We start from the raw sequence: 18,069 nt of genomic DNA on the forward strand, positions 1-18,069 counted from the left end.
TGATTTGAAATATTAAATAATGTTGGAATTTTGCCACACAAAGCCCGAGTATTAATTTATAAAAAGAAAATGTTTTCACTTTACAATCAAGATACAGATTGCTATTGGTATAAGCCGAAAAATAAAGAATAGTAATTTTATTGTATTTTAAATGAGTAATTACTCCGCAAAAAGAAACCGTAATGCTAAATTATTAAGAGAACGGCTAAGGAAAAACTAGTGAGATTTGAAAAAGGGGAAGTTGTAAAGAAAAGAAGCTCTTTTTATTTAAATAAAAGCACTAAGAAAGTAAAATTCTCGTCATCTTTCGCCGTATTCTCGAAATTGCGAGACTAAGAATGAGAGCCCGAAGTGCCCTAGGCTTAATTGGGAAATGGGTGGAAAAGCCAGTTACAAGAACTTACGTAGACAGCCTGACTAAAAAGGGGAAAGGCTTTGCCTACAGTGGCTAGTGTGGCCACGCGACCTATTCCGGAATTCTCTCCCAGAATGACCTACGATTTTCAAAAGTCAAAAATCCAATTCTTGTATTTATTAAGGATTCAATTTTTAAATAAAAATAAAATTTAAGGTTCGATTGTTTACATATAAAACAAATTAAAATTTAAATATTTCTCAAAAAATTAATTATTACATTTTAATAAGCATTATTACAGTAACATACGTCATCAAATGCGAGAAATATTTTGCATCAGAAAAATTGTTAAAAATGTAGTATAGTGTCTGATTTAGTCAGATTACGCATGGATATCGTTATAAAAAGATTATTAACTATGTTATAGATTTGCTACTTATCTATAATTATTTAATAACTATACCGAGTAGCTTCAATAACTGCTTTTTGCCAGATTGTGCAAATCGGGCCAGGATAGAAACGAGTAGAACGTCTGCCAATGTGAAGTTTTTTCTTAATAAACCCGATTATTAGAGCCAAACGAACTGCCGAATTATCGGGCTATCAGCTCGAAACCGCTATTAAAGCGGCCGAGATAGATAAATCGAGAATACTCGAGAACAAAAGAAGTACTGCAACGCGTCTCGAAAACGAACTCGAAATCTTCCGAGATTGCGGGTGAAAAAGCACGTAACATTTGTCTTCTCTTAAATGCATTAAAGGCGATTCCACCCGCATCCGTCGAATCGGAAAGGGCATTCTCGGTAGCGGGACTTTTTATTATTAAAATAAGAACTTTATGAAGTGATCGGAGTATCGACCATCTTTGGTTTTCAAAATCTTATAAAAATTTACAATAATAACTTGTATTACGTTTTATTTTTAAAAATACGAAAATTACCTTTTAGGTTAGAAGTTTGATCAAAGTTCATTTTTTCTTTAAATTTTCAACTCGAAAGCACTTTTTTTAAGCAGTTTCCAACCAACTTTAATAAATTTTTTCTATTTGTGAAGATTTCTACGTAATTCAAAAGTAATTTTAATAGGGTAAGGTTGCCCAAGTCGTACCCCTTAAGAAAACGTTCTCAGAAATCGGAGAATATATTAATAAACACGTACTTATGAGCATCGTCGGAAACCTTAGTAACCCCTGCTTTTATTTATTGCAAAAAAATTGAATAGTCTGCGCACATTTTCTTTAAACTCATAAAATTAAAAAAAAATTGAAATCGGTACGACTAGGGAAACCAGTACCTTAAGTCGTACTGCCTACTACCTAAAGCCTGGTACTCACATGCGGCAACGGTCGACGGAAACGGTTGCCGTTCCGTTGTTTTTCGTGTCGCGTGTACTCACATGCGGAAATTATCTACAATTGAAACGCGCCATCTGCCAGCCGTAAATATAAACAAACTACTACAGTAGGTAGGCCCAAAGTCCTGGAATATATTCTAGGACCTCGAGGTAGGCCACGTACCAGTAGTCGAAAATAAAAAAAATACCTTATGCGCTATCTGTAATCTTCGAGATAACATTGACCATTATATATTCGAATGCATTTCTCTCGAAACAGAACGTCTCAATCTAAAAATCACTGTAAACAGCTACAATATTGATTGGCCATGTGATCACGACGTCTTCATTAAAAACAAGGAAATCTTCGATGCTTTCTACAAACTCATTAAAAGACACGAGACCATTGCCACACTTGCCACTAGGGTCACCACCCGGTCGCCCAACTGTGGACCTGGCCGAATCCATAATGGGCCTTTTAAAAAAAGAGGTCCTCTTAGTGCCCACAGGGCGGAGAGTTAAAAAATAATAATAATAAAAAATAAAAAACTTGACACTAGAGACTGACCTACATCGCTTCCTCTCCGTGCAGTGGTTTTCTCCAAATTACTACACTAGGCAGTTACTTACCAACCATGGTAAATTCGCAGCCTACCTGCACCGTTTCACCAACAGGGACTCACGAGTCTGCCCGACTTGCCAAGTGGAAGATGGCTCCGATCATTAAGCCGGATGCACACATGCGGCGCGGCAAGGAAAAGCGGCAGAATGACGTCACTTTTTCTCGCCGCAGAGGTCTATTTCGTGCCGCTTTTCTCGTGCCGCGAAAGTTGGTCGAATTCTATCTTTCGCGGCGGCCGCCGCCAAGACGCGTTTCTATCAGCCAATAACATTTCGTCTGGCAGTCACGTGAGAAAATACAATCACGTGGTGTTTTAATGGCGGAAAGTTCGACGTGGTTAACCGAGATAACTAACATCAGAATAAAGAGGAAAGAATAATAAATTTAACACAAATTCTACACAGATACAGTAATCATATATTATTTAATTTAAAGAACAAAACAACCGAATCTTACTCGAAATAGTATTCTTTATCGAGAGATCTTAATCGAAGAATAAGCCTATTTTGTACATCAGTTCTTTATCGATCCAACAAAATATCTCGGCAAGATTCTTGCCAATACGATATCTCTAATCCAAAATATTCATTCGAATCTTCGACGAAATCTTCTAGCTAAATAAAACGAGCCGTACAAAACAAAATTTGTAAACACGTGGATAGCGGAGTGTCGATATCGTTCGCCATCTTGAATACTGAACGCATGCGCCGAAATGTAAACGGATTGCCGCTTGTGTGGTCGTGCTGCCGCGCGGCGAAGACGCGTTTGCGTCACCGCTTTTCCTTGCCGCGCCGCATGTGTGCATCTTCCTTTACCTCTTTGACTGCTGTACTCTCGAACACGAACGCGTGAATATTAGACTCCTCGTGGATGAACTTAATATTAGTTAGCCACGCGAGCACATTTAGGCCAGCGAGGAAATCTTCCTTGCCTTTGAAAGGTTAGCCAGAAGCTTCGGCAACCACTCGACGAGGCTCATCGACAACTAGATTCAGCTGCCGCCATCGGACTCTTCCTCCGCAGCTGGCAGCCTACTCATCACGCGATCTCATTGTACTACCCGTGGCCGTACTACTTACACTACGGTCTGTCTCCCGCTTGCCTGTTGCGTTGCATTTCTTATATCACCATCAGTAATACTGTTCAGCGTGTAAATTTTTGTACATATTTGTTAATTGGTTTTCTTCTCTCACCACATTGTAATACTTTCCTCTTTTGTTTGTATATCTTATCTTATATACATTCTGCAATACTGTTCGACTTGTATATAATTGTACATACTAGTTATTAGTTATTTTGCCACTTCATTGTGACACGTCTTCTTCTTCTTTTTATTATTATTATTATTATTATTATTTTATTTTATATTTTATTTCTCACATTCATTTGTAACTTTATATATATCTGTAATTCCAATTTATGTATTCTGTATTGAACCCTGGTAGTGCTAATTGCGGAGCCAGGATGTACAGTAAATTAATTTGTACCTTTTAATAAAATTGAGTAACTGAGTAGTCGAAAATGGCTTTTAACGGGATTGCTTCGTTATATCAATTAAACTTTTTCAGTTTGCCTTTGATCTTATCGCAAATAAAAAAAAACCCTCAAAAACGAATAATTTGGATAGGAAAAATATTCTAAATCGTCGAAAGTTAGCTTTCGTCACCGAATTTCGATTACGTCATTCCCAATACTTAGCACAGTAAGTGCGACCGTTTGACATTAATATTTAAATCGAATAGTAATATAACGTATAAATGAAATATATTAGCGTTTTTTTTTTGGTAACTCTTTCCGCTCAGTGGACACTAAGAGGGCCTCTTATAGCAAGCCCATTATGGGTTCGGCCAGGCCCACAATGGGGCGGCCGGGTGGTGAGGGACGGGGACCGACATATCCGGACGAACCACCCCCGGAAAAATTCCTGGGGATTTCTCGACCCGTCCGGATTCGATCCCGGGTCCCCCAGGGCGGTAGGCTGGAATATATTAGCGTATTAGTGTACAAATAAAGCTTTTTTAGCATTCCGACCGCCATAGTTCGAATGCTATCGTCCCACGCGATCTTTATGACGACATCGCTAAACGGCCTTCCTATTGGTCTAATTTTTGCCGTTCCGCTTTCCGCGACGGCAAAAGTTGAAGATTTTCGACTTCGTATTCCTTCGGCTTCGCTGGCAAAAGTGACGTCATTTCGCCGTTCCGTCGACGGTTTCCGTCGTCCGGCGCCGCATGCGAGTACCAGGTTAAGTACGTCAAACTAAAATTAAATAAATATATGGTTTAAACGAGTATAATTTATTAACACAACTATATCTTCATTTACAGTCAATACAAATATATGTTTTTGTTTGTTTTGTAATTCCGCCGCATACAACACGAATCCAAGACTCTAAACAGTGAATCACGTTTTCTTCACGAATATCGTTGAATATTTTACAAAACCAAGCGTTGTTTTTACTATTCTTCGCCTTTTTCGTTTTTCTTTCTTCTTTTTGTAATTTACGTTTAACAGAATTTTGCTTCATCTCTTCTTTAAGGGGGTACGACGTAAGACAGCGTGCGTGTCAGTTCGTAAAGCCCCAAAACTATTTTGAAAAAATCTTTCACAAAACTGCGAGAGGCGAACAAATCACTAATAGATATATAACTTAAACACATTTTGCTTTTTTTTAATATAACTAGTGTTTTCTTACCTTAGGAACTTCCACACACTAGATGAATATTACACTCAAACGACTATTGGCAAGCGCCAAATCCGACAGAGGACGCTCAAAATGGCTGCCGAAACAGGTAAGGAACCGACAGGAAACGTTGTCTTGTAGAAAGTGAAACCGTTTTGCATGCTGGACACATCGTATTTTGTGGATTAAACTCTAACAACGACACCGAACATAGTTTTATTTATCATAATAGTTATGTTTTTATGTTGGCACATGGTGTATACTGCTCAAAATATTTAAACACTTCTCACCTGTTACACGTTAACAGGTGAGAAGTGTTTTAATTCTACAGTGGATAGTCTTTTATTTTATTTTTAAATAATAATTCTTATGTAGTCATGACGTAGCGGTAATATTCCAATTCAAGTTTGAAAATCTGAAGCCGTCCACATAAAAAGAAAAAAAAATGAATGTCTAATTGTTCTTGTAAATGGACATGTCCGTCGATCCGTCGAAAAATTGCTTTTGTACGCAGATCGGAAAAAAATACGTATATGAAGATAGAAAATTTACCTATGTCGAGATAACTTTCCGGTCAAATTTTTAAAAATATTCTTAATGGAAAATATAAGTTAATTTACGTTTTTCGTTTTCATTTTAGTATTATGCTCGGCTATCACGTGTTTACGAAACCAGACAGCCCCGCTTTGCACGTGCATTCTCTCCGTAATTGAGATGTATTAAAACGACAATATCTGAGATTGCAACACTAGGCCGCGACTCCACTAGCCGTAAAAAGGCCGTAAAACCCCTCGCCGTAAAAGCTTTTAATCACGTGACCATGATATTTTACGCCCGAGCATGTCGTAAAACCAACGTAAAAGCGAGTCGAGCAGTGTTCAACTTTCGAAGCGAATACGACCGTAAACCGGTACCATCCACCAATCAGAAATGAGTGAAATCTAGGTCATCGTGACACGGTGCGAAAATGGCGGAAAACGAGCTTTCGTGTACGTTCTCTCGTGGCTACTCTAGAAGATCTGGAAAGATTGATCGAAGACATCCGAAAGTATTCGTGTATCTACGACAAAAGGTATCCCGATTATAATAATGGATGCTTAAAACACGCGATATGAACGGCCAAAGGAAAATCCTTCAATTTAGAGGAGTATATAATAAAAAAAGCTAAGCTTATAAGTGCAGTATATTATCTTAATAATATAATAATAAGTCAACTACATTTGTAATTATAGTACAAAGAAAACTCGTAGAATGTAATTACAGTCAAATTTGTTTTTATGCGGTCTTTTTATTTGTGCGATTTTTTTTGTGCGGTATAGTTGGCGACTAGTCTCGTGCGATTTGTCATGTCTCACGTTGACTTATTATAGCAAAATAAACTTATTATAGCATAAATGAACTTATTATAGTAATATTATTGCACGAATATGCGAAAAATGAAATAATTTATTTTTTAAGTCAACAAAACACCACCTGGACAAAAATATGTAAAACAGACAATAGACAAGACGATGCAGTCAAGTGCTGACATCTGTTGTCAATAAATTTATTTCGTACGGTTTTGAGTTATTTTCTATTTGAGACTTTTTTATGCGGTCCCTATTGTCCGCATAAAAAAAATTTTTAATTGTGTTGCGAAAACTATTTTTTATAGCCAGTCGTGAAGTTTCGTGCGATTATTTTTTATGCGGTCCCTATCCACCGCATAAAAACAGGTTTGACTGTATTGTCTTTATATCGATATATCACGTATACACCGTAATAGTACTGTCGCCGTAAAAAGCTTCGCTAGCCGGACCTCCACCGCAATCCGAGCGCAAACGCAAATAGGTTACGTGATTAAAAGCTTTTACAGCGAGGGGTTTTACGGCTGTTTTACGGCTAGTGGAGTCGCGGCCTAACGCAACAACGTGAACTTTCAGTGTTGTTGTTAGAGTTTAATTCACAAAATACGATGTGTCCAGCATCCGAAACGGCTTCACCTTCTACAAGACGTTTCCTGTCGCCGATAGTCTAGAATTTGACGTAAATTCAATGATTTGTTCTCCATTTGGTCATCGCAACAGTCGTCACCGATAGAAACTGAATCGGCTCGGGCATCGAACAAACACATAGTCGATTCCTTACCTGTTTTGGCAGCCGTCTTGAGCGCCCTTTGTCGGATTTGGCGCTTGCCAATAAATGAATTTGTTTACCAAAAACAGTCTTAATTCCTTGAAACAGATGAGCATTGTTTATGAGCATAAGTACAACCCAGCCGTATAACTATACACTGTTGCCATTTGTATGGCGGATAAAGTACTTTTGAAATCAGAGGTACGATTTAAGCACCGGTACGACTTAGGCGACTTTCCCCTATATATATTTACACATCATTATTATGATGATTTTGGAAGTTGCTGAACGTATTAAATTACTTTTAAAAATGAAAAATTAATTACATCATTCGATTTCAAGAGATTTTTCATATCTTAAAAATAATTACCGGTAATTTTTCCCCGAAATCTCGGGACCGAGAAATGAGAAACCCTTATATATTAATGTGGGGTTTTTTCTGTATGCGCGGATGTGTGGAAGCGGCACGATCTTGTTTACCCTCTTTGAAGCTTAACTCCTTTTCTTCTATCGAAGATTATAAACGAACCTTCCCGCAAAGTTTCAGAGAGAGGTTTCATGGTCGCATGTCACGTGATAAAACACACGTTTGCTCCGCCCATTCGCCATTTTTGTGGTAGTTTTCGCTCGCTTAGCTTGCACGTGGTCTGTTATTCGACGTCTTTTTTTAGTTTAAACGTACAAAAATACTGCAGTTCTATTATCATGGATTAAGTTAAAAAAGATTCTTTTCTTGCGGGCTATTCTAGCGGTCTAACAGGACGAAATGCGGCTCTGTACGAAGAGAAAATTTCGTTATTTCAAGGCGATCCATACGAAGCCAGTTTATCAGACTTCGTCGTAGATCGAGAGTTGTGGCCGAAAGTAGAATTTGGTGACATTATAAACTATTTGGTTTTGACAACAAATTTCTACACCCTGTCACAAATGAAAGCTTATAAATCTTTAGAGGCCCATGACTAACAAGTGGCTGGGTTTCTCCTGATATAAAAGTAAAAGTAATGAATAACAGCGAAGTAATATTGCTTGGAAAGATATGTTTTCTTTTGTTTGTTTAAACTCGTGTTTTTACGTATTTCTTAACTAAGAATTTTTGTCTGAAAGTAAAAGTCTAATTAAAAACAGCTGTGGAAATTTTTTAATTCAAATTGTTCAGTACCTTTATTTTCTAGTTAAAACTAGCATATAATAAGCCTATTTGCTTTTAGTTTTAACGTGTAATGTTTATAAGTTTGCACTAGCTAAAGCTTGAAATTACATTAGTTATTCGTTTATAAATGCACTATACCTAACTAAATTAATATAAGCAAATCAGTAAACTCTTTTAGGTTTTAAAATATAACTTAGTGTTTATTAACGTAAATATTGAAATGAAATGTTTCCGACAAACTCTTGTATTGATATTCACTTTATTCGTAACGAAATTTTTCCGGTTAATTCTCGAGAGCCACGCAGTTTGCCTTCGTCGTGAAAGCTCCTCAGTTTGGGATCCTCGATGACAAATAATGCCGGGAATTTTAAAAAATGATGTTTCTTTGTTCTCGAGTGAACTAGCATTACACCCAATTACACAACAAATCACCATAGTGATATTCGCGACGGAAAAAAAACAACACAAGAACTCCAGTTAAAGCGCACGCGAACACACACAAAACGTAAACGAGTCACAAAGATGGCGCTGGACAATTGCGCATGCTCATGACGTCACTCGTGATGTCGACATGAAACCTCTCTATTAGAGGGATTAATGCTATTAAATTTTGGTGGTTAAATTGACGGGTGGGGAAATAAAGAGAGTTGCGTACGTATCTCGAGTAGGGTTGAATTTAATGACTACTCGTTACTAACATTTACAATTTTCTTTTATAAAACCCATTCTTACTCTCAAAATACCACTTTATAATGATTAAAAATACAATGGTGCCATACATGCAGCTTTAAATGTTGCCGGGAAAGTTAAAAACATCAAATTTAACTACCGTTAAGTATTGAATTAATTTATACCCATATAATGATGTACGCTTCATGCATTTGGAATATTTGAAACCCGTAAGAATACTGCGTAACATCTGTATAGTAGAGAATTAAGAAATTCACGTCGGACCACCGATGTAGGCTTTTCTCTGCATGTAACGCCATCTGTCGTCAAATCTTTACAAACGAAGTTTTTCTTTTGTTTTTTGCTAATTGCTTAAAATTGTCTTCAAAGTGCAAAAATATCAACATCGGGAATAAACACGAATGCGAAGTTTCGGCTAGATCAGAAATTGGGTGAACTTCGAGTTCACCCAATTTCACCCTATTTGGACGGACAGACAAAGCAAGTTAATAACACTATAGAAAATATTCACAACTTGAAATTTTATTCTAAAATACTAGATTACTACAAAGTTTACAGTTCGACGAAAATCTCTCTTCGAAAATGAGTACGCGACAATATTTGTAGCTTTTCGATGACATTTGTAAGTAGAAAATTGAACAAAGAAAATTTATTTAGATACCGTAACAGAGATCGGGTAGTGTATTGAATTTCTCCGTACAACTAGGAAATTTCGGACCATGTTTTAGTCTGGCTTCTTCATTCTTACAATAATTTAACATGAACGTGTCTATCGCTTTCTTCACTATTTCGGCGCTCGGTATATCCATCCTGCGAGATCGGGCTGCAACAAGTATTAAAAATATGTTACCGATAGGTCATATACAATATTACGTTTAAAGAACAGTCCATCAGTACCGTCATTTCGACGCCATATTAATAGGAAAAACGTAACGTTTTACATTAGGTTTGAGACAGCGAAAACTCGAATTGTTGGGAGTTTTATTAATAGAAAAAAGCGGAAACTATCGATTGTAATTATTCGCGTCGAGATACGGAGTTATCGTTCTTTGCCAACCGAGAGCTTGGTTTCCAAACATGGCGTCCAAGTAACGATAGCGCGTGTTTAACAATCTGACTGAAGAACTATTATCGGATTTTTACAAACAAAACCGATATCAATTGCGTATTGCCTTGGAATAAAAATAAAAATTATATACGAATATTTTTTAAAAATTCGTTGCAACTTTAAAGTTCAACGAGGAAAAAGACCGTTGGCTAAAATGGAACAAAAGGGTTGGTTGTACTTTGACCTTGGGGTTAGAAACAATGCTAACACTCGTCGTTAAATTTACTTTATACTTATAGAATTTGGGATACCTCGAATTATAGATTTAATATTTTAAACATTTTTAAATGGTTGTTTTAATATTCGAAACTAAGTTGCGTTCTTTCTTACAAGTTACTGTTTTGTAGTGTTAATGCTGAGTAAGCAAACACTTAAACAACAATAAACATAATGAAAGTTTAACACTACAACAATCAAATTTTACCAAATTTTAGTTATCTTCTGTAAGCATTTATTTACCACGTAGAGTTGTCAGTTCCACTAGAAACTCAAACTACTTATTAATTTATTAGAAACGATTAACTAAACAATAGATTTCTTACATTCGCCATTTTTTGGATATTATATATAATTATTTCAAAAATGTATTTACCTCTTGCTGGTCCTTCGTATTCAATGTGGGGTCCAATATATTTTTTCATGTATCTCTCATAAATGAAAAAATACAAATTGGCAGCCAACACCACTAAACCAAACATGACGAACAAATGAATCGCACGATTGTAAACGAAAATCGCCCTCTAATGGCTGGCAAAAGAATTACAGAGTACGTTTATACTAACAACTCACACTGTTCCGAGTAAAATATGACTCATTTTCGTCCTTCTTTCGAGGTGTATTTTTCTAAAATAACATTAAAAATCAATTGTTTCATTTTAGATAAATTAAGTAAATTTTTAATTGTACAACTCGATGAAGTATGCAAATAACAGTATTATTGAATGAAACTTTACAATACGCGAATTCTTTCGTCATAAACGTTGTTTCTAGTTAAATAAATAAATAATTTACACGAATTTAAAATAACGAAGAACGTGACATAATCTGTGGATCGTGTTTTGTTCGTAGCGTGACATCAATGACACGGTAAAAACACGACTTTGGACGACGTTTTAAAATGTATACATTGACAAAACGGTTACGCATCCGAATCGTCCGATTAGTGCAAAATTTGCACGCAGCTACGACTTAAACGGGTGTGTAAATGTTATAGTTGTGGTCTGTTTGCACGTCAGGTGATGCCGCTAGAATGCCTTGGAATCGTTACCCAACCATCCTACAATAACGTTCACACAGGCTGACTGCATTCAAAATTTTCACTGTACCTGTTGTTGGAGGTCTTCGAACGTCGGGCACAGCTAGTGTTACCGCCCGTCCGGTTTTCACCCGGACAGTCCGGGAATTGACTCACTGTCCGAGTGAACTGTTAATTTTGTCCGGGAATTTCGTAGAAACTGTGAAATTACGACGAAACAAAGTTCTCGCAAATATTTTTATAAATTTACACTATTTGAACAGCGAAAGACCTCACACTCACCGAAACTCGTCCGCCATTCCTCCGTGTTACTCTGTTTACGCCGACGTGTGACGCGCAACCTGCCTCTCGACCTTTTTTTTCTTTTTTGCTTGTACATCCGTACACGTTTTCTATGGAGCTAAATTATCTCTTCTTTCTTCCTTAATTTAGGTTACATACGTCACTCCTACGCAAGTTCCTAGTCCCTAACTGTAACTGATTTAGTACCGGCATGCACGTTATTCTTCGCATTGTAAGATGACATTGCGCATGCGTCAGGAACTTCTGTTCGAACAAACCCGACCTGCCGTCCGGGTCAGCGATTTTGTAAGGGTGGCAACACTGGGCACAGCCGACGAAGTTTGAGAAAGGCAGCAGCGTCGGACTAAGCTCCGAGGGATGTAGGATGGCCGTTCTGACCCGGCTATGAGATTTTGGGGAGTAGATACGTGAGAGCTGGTAAACACGGGGGCAGACTCTGGACAGCCAAATAGATAATGACACAAGTAATAGCATCGCGACGGCACGTTTACAGTAGTAGTTACCAACCTTTTCTAAAGTACGGAACACTGTCGCGAAGAAAATATTTAAGCAGAACACTTACCTAAATTAAAATGAAATAACTTTTATCATCAGTTCTTTGTTAAAATTAGACAGTTACAAGTTAAAATCTATATTTTTTATATTTTAATACGAAACTTGTGTCTGATATTTTTTACCCGTTTCTTCTATGTTGGGACGTATACAAGATAAGGACACCCTCGTTTCTTCCTCTAAATTTAACCTTTCTCTGTTTTTAGTTTTTATGTCGGTTAATGTTGAAAACCCTAATTGACATAAATATGAAGTTAAAAAACATAAAATTTTTACGGCTTTTTCGATATTTGTGGATATTGTTGTTAGACAGATATCCAAAATTCATCGAGATTTGTTTCGGCGTGGTTGGTTTTCAAACTCGGTCAGCTGACAAACATATAAGCCGCTCTTCCTCTGGCACTTTAAATCTGATTATTAATTAAGTAATTCTATTGAAAATGTATTCCTAACCCAATCGTATTTGTTCGTGTCCAGAGAAGGAAAATATTTTCTTACGTTGTTGTCCAATATTGATAAATGTTCCGGAATCGAGGAAACACAATCGGTGCTATTGTTGTTCACGAATGAAAACATGCCGAGATCATTTTCTTTTACTGTTTTTTCCAGTCGGATCGGCTTCAGATTTTATTAAAGTCTTACGATGAAATACAATAACACTCGCTTAATTTGTCAAATTCTTAAATGTCAAACACGGAAACGCTAAATTGTATTTTATACACCGTCAAATATCATTATTATTTCACGTTTTATTTTTTTCTCTACCCAACTATGACTACTTTAAATGTAATTACTTTTAAATTAATTAAGATATTATACTATATAATAATATAACGCAGTGTTCAGAGAAATCATTCTAGTAAGGAAATAAATATCTATTGTAGACAATGATGATGAAATACATAGCATTTATAGAAACTAGTGGAATTTTCTTTTCTGTACATAAATAGCATATAATTTAATAACAGAATAATTGCTATTCAAAGATGTTAAAAAATTTCACAAAACAACGTGTTTTACTACAGGTAACGCTCGTTACTTAATAAAGATTTTATGCGCACGATAAAACTAAATTAAGAGAAGCTAAAAGAAAAATTCGTTTTAAGAAATAATATTTTTACATTGTTTTTCTTTAGCGGACACTAAAGAATCTTATATACTTAACTGTTATGAGTTCGAGTGGAGGTAAGAAGGAAAGTCAAGGGACTCCCGCGGCAGATCGCTCCTGCCGGATTCGATTTCGGATATCCCAGAGTGGAGATCTGACCATCGTACCGTCTGGACTGCCATACTCTCTGATACCGATACCATCTGGACCAGACCGATGTTCGAAAGTTTTCTTTCATTTATCGATTGCCAATCTCGTGCAGAATTATTAGGCCTTTTTGCATTAATGTCCGATGATTTGTCAATCATTCGATCCATACGCGACAGTTTTTAATTTTTCCTGTATTTTTCTGAAACATATCGTTTTACCGTAATTTGGTTAACCATTTACGAAATAGAAGTATACAGAAAGTTCTATAAACTTTGTAAATCAATACATACAATTTGGAATGATTGTGACGAGAAATGTCAATGATATAAATTTATACGAATTTTATCATTTTATATCAAATACTGTTGGTGAAATGAAACAAATAAAAAAAGGATTTCGCTTGGAAAAACTGCGTTTTACAATCGTGAAATATTAAATTGAATTTAATGCCGATGTCATCTGTATTCGATTACATTTGTAAAAGTTCTGATTGCAGGAATGAGCGGTGATAAGAAACAAGAACGGTAAGGAAAAAGCTCAGCCACCACAGCAGAAGCTGTTCGAAACGGAACCCGAATACAACGAAAACTGTCTAAATTGCAAAGGTGCTTCAAAACGAAGCGACTTTCTATGTTAAATTTCGGATATAAGCCGGGACTTTTCCAGCTTACAAATGGGAGAAGTTATTGGAAACAAAGAACGTAACTTAATCCAAATAATGCGGTAAATTAAAATTTCGCTTCTAGACAAGTAAGAAAAAATCGTCTCTGGGTATAAGCGTTGTGGCATAATACGTGAGATAATGTTTACCGAAAATATTTTCCACCTTGTCGAAGAAACGGAAGTCACGCGACGAGGGAACATACGGACACGGGATTTTTGTTAATATTCATTTTTTGTTTTTGGAATTAACTAGAAACCGAATCGAGAATTTTCAAGAATCGAACGTGTTTCGGAGAATCGACTTCTCGAGAACAAGCAACGAATGGAGATCGATAAAACAATGAGAATAAGATAATACAGAACTGTCAATTTGCCTTGTATCCAGTAGTTAGTAATATTGTTTTTTCGTTCAGAAGATCAACGAATTTTTGTGTGGAGAATGACTAGTACACGTTATCAATGGCATTATTCGGTGGCATTCCTTTTTCTGGTGGTGGCGTCCTTATATGGGCCGAGATTTTTTTATACGAATGTACCGATCTCCGTGCCTTCCGCTGTGGTATCGCGATGGACCAAAGATATCGAGATAAAATGCTTGACTCAAATGTTCGAACTTGTGCGAATGCAATTGGTTCTAAATTTCTTCTTACGGACAACAGCGTTCGATCAAACAGAGCTCGGGCACAACGCGATTTCCTAATTGCAGAGGGAATCCAGCGAATATAGTGGCCAGGGTATTCATCAAATCTGATTCTTACAGCATATATGGGATGGTCTCGGGAAATCCCTAGCTTCCCGCCATACTCTTCCGAACAGTACTCGAGAGTTCCAACTCGCTCTCACGCAACAGTGGGGAATTCTGCCTTTTGACTTCATTGATCGTCCGATGGCCGGAATGAACCATCTTTGCGCAATCTGTATTAATGTAAGAGGAGGTCATATTCCTTATTGACAAATATTCCTCATTCACGAGTATGACCTGTCGTTTTGTCCATTTATTTATTTACTTGTTTACTTTATCAATTTTCTTCAATGTCAGGCTATACATTTGAAACTCTTTTTTGTAATAAGAGGCAGAATCCTATTCTATGTTGTTGTAAAATTTCAAATAAATTGCCGCAGTAGTTTTTGATTTGTGTCCAATTTATTTTCACTTTCGTGCTTATTTTTTGAAGGAAGGTGTAAAAATAAAACTTATAATTGCCAAGAAATGTTTAATTATAAGAATCTTGACTCTTATAATTATTTTTCGAGTGGTAAAGGAGTTGAGATTTTAATTAATAAGTTGTCATGAAATATTTTCGTCCTTAACACAAATGTAGAGCCTTCACAAACCCTATCGGTGAGTAATCGTGCTGTATGGACTTGTGTGTCTAACGATCACAAAGTTATTAATTAATCTAGTTGAATTGTACATTCAATTTCATTATCCATTGTCTTCTTAAATTCAGAACAGTCTCGGACCAGTCTCGATGCATCGTGTTTTGCGTACAGCTTCGAACCACTTACAAAACTCTGGCTATTATGGCAGCCAACCACTGCCTTAATATCTACCTGATGTAGTTTTATAAGATACGTCAATAATGAAAAAATAAAAATTACTGGCCTACACTGACAACTAGCAGTAAGTAAATGTCTGTCAACACATACACTCGTCAGAAGCACGTTCTAGAAACTTGCGGATAGTAATAATAATATTTAAGTATGTAGCAGTGATTTCACTATTTAAAACAATGTGTACCACACTTGTCTAGTAAAGTTTACGGATAAAAAAGAAAAATACTAAAACCTATTTAAAACGAAAACATACCGAAGCAAACATAAATATTCGATATCCATACCTCGCAATTCCTTTTTAGAGATTTTACTGTATATTTCTAATTCTTATTCTTTACCTATTTTAAATACTACAAATAATTATTTTTATATATCGAAGCCTATTCCGAGATACTGTATTCAAATTCGAAAGACACGCATTACACGTATCTTTTGAATTTATAGAATTCTGATCAATAAATTTATAAACGTTGTTCTCATTTTCGTGCAGAAAAGTCTACCCAAAATGCGGAAACGTATTTAAAAGGCATAAACGGATTTCCACAGGTGTTGACGATCTGCAGAAGTTTAACAGTGGATGTCGTTCTCGTGGGTATGTGCATTGTGTGGCGGCTACTATACATGCTTCTAGATCCGATTACGCTCACAAAAAATCTTCACAAGTATATAACATAGAGCAGGGGTGGCCAACTTTTGTGCACATAAGATCTACTTTTTATCGTAAAAATGTGTCGCGACCGACTTGTTATCATAGGCATAGTCTAAGTGGGGAGGGGAAAGTGTGAAATACATACTATGTTCATACACTGTTTTCAGTATGAAGTGTACTCACTGCTTACGAGTCGAGTCATAACTGATTGCATACAGTTGCGTTCGGTTACAAATATAATACATTAAGTCAAAACATCGCTAGCGATCGACCAAAATTGGCTTGGCGATCGACCGGGCGAGCGCGATCGACTTGTTGGCCACCCCTGACATAAAGTATAACACGGACCAGTTTTGCATCATTACTCTCTGTCACTCTAACACACGAGAGTGTCAACACTACGTTACGGGTGCTTTTTCGTGTTCATTACATCAAGTTTAACTTTACGAGTGCTTATAATACAGATACGAATTTAATTTTTTTTAAATATTCACTCGCGTGTTTCTAATTAATAAGCTTCGAGCAATCCTCCCTTGGGACAACGTTCTCCACGTCTGATTTTATCCACTTTCAGCAGAAATAGAAAAAAGTCCAGCATGGCGTTCCACAACTACAAAAACAAATTCGTTATGAGTTAATAAATATACAGCGTACATTGTATTATATTTTTATACTAAATATACAATTTGTACTACAAAATACTAAATATACAATCTAATTTAGAAAATTCCATCGATAGAACACAATGAAATTAACACGATATTCTGCACTTCGTCTTCAATAAATGTCACCTACACGGTACCGAGTGCCATTACCGTAATCAGAGATTAAAAACAGAACTTGTAGCCAAATAAAACAGAGAAAGGTAAAAGTCATCTCCCTATTATTATTGTTCGCAATACTTTTTATGTTTTAAATTCTATCGTTTCGATATTACATTCTATTCCTATTTTACTCCTGTAATCTCTTCTACGAGACATTCAGCTATTACATAACACTGCGTAACCCAGAATACGAAAAGATAACTCGACTACATTTTTTGTAATTTAAAACTGAAACAATATAATAATATTCATAAAATAATAAGAAAGGGAGGGCCAAATTCTAAAAGCAAAATATCAAAATTTTTCTACTTTATACTTTTAGCTGTAAAATTACAGTGTATCAACTAGCAGATGAGCCCGGCGTTGCTCGGGCGAAAGTAACGATAGCGAAGATTAAGATTATTACATTACATCTCATCTTACCCGTTTTTATCGGATGCAAGGATTAGGTTCACCCTCTTCCGAGGCTAATTACAGAATTTTTAAACGGGTGTAAAAGTATGTTGGAATTCCCGCAAAAAACCGCATTTGGAATAGTACAGTAAAATCCGAATTCGGGGTAATCCTTAACCCTCTCCCTCTCTCCCGCGGGGGATTTCGGAAATCCCTTCTTTGCGTGCGTACCCTGTGTATCAAATTTCAATTTTCAACTCCCGACCGTTTGCGTTCTGCGCTTATTATTATCATCGCCAACCCGTCTCGATTATATATATAGTTAATAATTATTACGACGTCAGTCATTTTGAAATTCACGCGTTATACTCAGCATATCACGATACTCTAGACACGTTCACTTACATAATTAAATTTCTTCTCGCGCAATTCTAGTGTAATTTGAGCCGTTGCCTTATAACAGAAAAATGCTAGTTCGCATAGTACTATGTAGCGATGTAAGAAAGTTATTGACGAGAAATCTGTAGCTCGGTAAATAATTAGTTAGCGTAATATTACAA

The 18,069-nt window shown here is 36.4% G+C and overlaps 1 protein-coding gene and 1 long non-coding RNA gene across 2 annotated transcripts in view; one reads left to right on the forward strand and one right to left on the reverse strand.

The window, feature by feature from the left end:
• LOC136968560 (flavin-containing monooxygenase 5-like) overlaps positions 1-18,069 on the forward strand; it is a 223,361-nt gene that overhangs the window by 30,396 nt on the left and 174,896 nt on the right. The window lies entirely within an intron of this gene.
• LOC136968603 (uncharacterized) lies at positions 9,454-10,936 on the reverse strand. Its single transcript, XR_010879675.1, has 2 exons — positions 10,648-10,936; positions 9,454-9,770 (listed from the first exon to the last, which is right to left on the reverse strand). It is a non-coding gene; the product is annotated as an uncharacterized lncRNA (long non-coding RNA).

Source organism: Centruroides vittatus, unplaced genomic scaffold, assembly GCF_030686945.1.
Source record: "Centruroides vittatus isolate TY-2023 unplaced genomic scaffold, ASM3068694v2 contig_15, whole genome shotgun sequence".
Classification (NCBI taxonomy): Eukaryota; Metazoa; Arthropoda; class Arachnida; order Scorpiones; family Buthidae; genus Centruroides; species Centruroides vittatus.